This window comes from Canis aureus, chromosome 32, assembly GCF_053574225.1.
Source record: "Canis aureus isolate CA01 chromosome 32, VMU_Caureus_v.1.0, whole genome shotgun sequence".
In the NCBI taxonomy this organism is placed as follows: Eukaryota; Metazoa; Chordata; class Mammalia; order Carnivora; family Canidae; genus Canis; species Canis aureus.
The window spans coordinates 17705071-17708639 of record NC_135642.1 but is presented as its reverse complement, the minus strand read 5'-3'; the positions used below and the strand labels follow the sequence as shown (position 1 = coordinate 17708639).

Genomic DNA, 3569 nt, shown 5'->3' with positions numbered 1-3569 from the left:
TCTCTCTCTCTCACACACACACACACACACACACACTTTCTTTGGCTGATGAGATTTTTCTTCTTCTTGGCCTCTATTTACTTTCATCTGTTAGGATCTGGTTAGATATGAAATAACTGCTCTTAGATTTAGGCTAAATGTGGATGGGGTTAGAGAAATGCAGTGTATCCAACAGAATAAACTATAATTTGAGGACGCTGAGCACAAGGAAGTGTGTAGTCAGTGCAGCTGTGTTATTTTAATGATGAGGGAACTTCTAGGCCTGAACATTCACTTCAGTTCCAACTCTCCTAGGTACCTTCTCATTAACAGTGGAATAATCTACATTAGATTAACGGGGAATTGAGGAGACTTTATCACATATAATCTCAGGGTAATCCTGATGCTTTTATCTTAAATGAGGGAACTCTAGTGGGCATATCTGTTAAAGGTCTGGATTCAGGGAGCATATTTGTTTTCGAAGGCGAACACTAAGACAGGGTAGTGTGGCCATTGAGTATACAACAGGTATAAATACAAAGTAATTATTCAATAGGTATAATTACAACTATTTTGATTCCCAATAGTGAGAAGCTAACCAAAGGATTCCAGGAGAGACAAATAAGAATTAAGTCAGATTGTATTTATTTAGGAATACAATAAAATTAAGTAAATGTCATTCACAATGATAGAAAGGAGTTAAGGATGACTTATAAGAAATTTAATTAACAAGTAGAATATACAGTGTCCATGAGATAATTCTTTTTAACCTCTTTGATTCCTGGGAAAATTTGTGCTAACAGTTGAATTGTCTAGAGAAGCTGTTCTATTATATACAAATTTAAACTACTTAAAATTAAACTAAGTCTACTGACTAAGATTTGTACAGCTCTAGAAGAAATTGCAGAAAACACCATATTAGGCAGCACAGAAAACAGACTTGTGAGTTTATATTTCTCTGGGGGACTCAATATCCTTCTCCTGACAAATAAGTAATCCCTCAATCTGAAGATGGCTGTTAAGTGTTTTTAAATTCAATATTGTCTAAAATATATATGTGTGCGTTAATAGCAATGTGAATTCAGCTCATTTCAACAAATGTCATTAAAGTCTATACAAAGTGTTTTTGAAACATGCCAAAGCCAATTTATTTTTTAAAAGGTTCTATGTAATTCTGTGATCTGCATTTTTTAATAATTATACAACCTTTGAAAGTTACAAAGCTGTAAAAGCCTAATACTATTAATAGTCATTCAAAAAAAAAACCCAAAAAAACAAAAACACTTTCCCTTCCTCCCAACAACCATCCAGTGAGAATTAAAAGTCCTAAAAAGAGGCCAATTCAACATGGCCTCTACGCCGGTAGAAACAAAAAGTGAAAAGATGAGAAGAACATAGAAATTGACCAAGTTGTGTATGGTCAGTGTCTCCAGAGTGGGGCCATGGCTGTTGCCCAGGGTCATGAATGTTCACCCAGAATACCTTGTAGTCATATCCTCCTCACTCCAGCATGTCCATCTTCCAAGAACTAGGTGTCATGGAAATCCTTCAGCAGCCTTTTCCTCCACTGTTCTGCTATGTGCATCTGGTTCACTAAGTCCCCACTGTCATAGCTGTCTGCACACTCCACTTTCCATGAGAGGTTTTCAATTTCAGCCTCCAGCTGAACCTGCTGGTATTCCAACAGCTTCTTCCTGGGTCTGTGTAGTCCTCATAAGGGTAAGTGTACTGCAGGGTGTATCAGCACTTGGTCAAGAGCTTGACAGTACTCTGTAGGTACTGCCAGTCATTCCAGGTACCCAGATAATTCTTGACTCTTTCCTGAATCTTTTCATGAATCCGCTGGCATATCTACACCTCCAGCTGCAAGGTCTTGTGGTTTTCCCACCTCTCAAAGTAGAACAAGTACTTCATGAGGTCCTCTCTGGCCTGGGCTTGCTTGTTCTGGTCAACAATATCAAAGTTCTACTTGTACCAAATGCACTCATAGTACTTACTGCCATGGGTCTTCCAGTCTCCTAGACATATCTGGCTGAAGTCGTGTTTACACTTGGAGCATTGCATGTGACTGCAGCCTTTGTTCTTCTTTGTGACGATGCTGCACTTGGGACAGTCTTTAGCATGAGCAGTAATGGAGTCGGCTATTTCAGAGTTACCAGCACATTTCCTGAGCCATTTCCAGATTATGGCATAGTCTGTGGGGGGTGTGATAAATCTGACAATAGTTGAAATAGAAGACCTCATTGCACCGATTGCACTGTACTTAGCACTGGGCTTCTATACCTGAATAATCAGGGGGGCAATCTGCATCAGAACACAGCTGGAGCTGGTAATGATTTTCCATGTAGTCCCTAAAGAGGTAGTCCCTGTGTTTGTCTCTCAATTCTTCATCAGGCAGCAATGGAAACACAAAGCTCTCTGGTGTTTGGAGTGGACAGTCCTGAGCCATGCAAGAGACATTTACACCCATGCCATCCAAGTACTGAATGGTGCTGCTCCCAGAAGCTGTGACAAAACTGGTGCTGATAAGCCAGAGAAAGTAGGTTTTCCTTCTGCACAAACTGCATACGCACTATGTAGTGTTGGGATGGGGGTGGGCTGTAGGGACATGTTTTGAGGGGTGGGGCTGAACTTGAGCCTCAATGAGCAACTGAGGAGAATTAGACTTGTATCTGTCCAGTATCTCTGCTACTTGACAGTGGAAATTAACTAATATAAGTTCAGCAACTAAATGAGATACCAGTGCCATAGGGAAGATGTGCTAATGACAGTGAGCATCTCAGTGGCCTTTATGACAGAGGCTAAGCTATTTATGGGCTCTTTGAGAGTACCCTCAAACTCTTTATAGGTCAAGAAGTGAGTTGGTACTCATCAGGATCAAAGGCGTTGGCCCCGTGCTGCTCCACATTGCTGGCTACTCGCATGTAATAGTTCTCTGTGCCCCCCCAGGGTTCCTCATCTTCTTCTTCCTCATAATTTGGGTCATAGTTCTCTTCATTGCCAAAAGACCCCTGGCTCTTCATGCCCACAGGCATCTTAGTATCCAGCCAAGCTGCAGATCAGGACAGCAGAGTTCTTCCTCTCCAGCCAAACTTTACCACTTTCTCAAATGCATTAGTGGTTTTTTTTTTGTTTTTTTTTTTTTTTTTGTCTTCTGTAATTCTTGAAGTCTTTCAGAAAGATATCACCCCAAATATTTAATGTCATATAATTTTCATTGGGAGCCATGGCCCATGGCTACTGAGCCTGAACAGGCCAGACTGGGTCTGGCTGGGCCAGAGGGATCTGACACAGGCATAGTGGTGGCCTGATGCCCAGGCTCTTACCTCCTGCAGAATGGTCTCCACAGCTCAGAACTGCTCTGTACAAACTATATTTTGTGTCATAAGATAGTATATAGGCACATATAAATGTATGTCATTTAAAACTACTTTTTTTTTAACTTTTGTTATGGATCCATAACAAGAAAACATTTATTGTTTTCAAATTTTTTGAAATATGCTCGCTCTTTAATTGGTTCAATTTTGTGCATGTTTATAAGAATACATTTATTTTTTAAAAGACTTTATTTATTTATTCATGAGAGACAC

The 3569-nt window shown here is 40.0% G+C and overlaps 1 pseudogene; it reads right to left on the bottom strand.

Moving 5' to 3' along the window:
* Positions 1-1507: 1507 nt before the first annotated feature.
* Positions 1508-3014, bottom strand: LOC144303657 (E3 ubiquitin-protein ligase ARIH2-like; annotated as a pseudogene).
* Between the last annotated feature and the right edge of the window lie 555 nt (positions 3015-3569).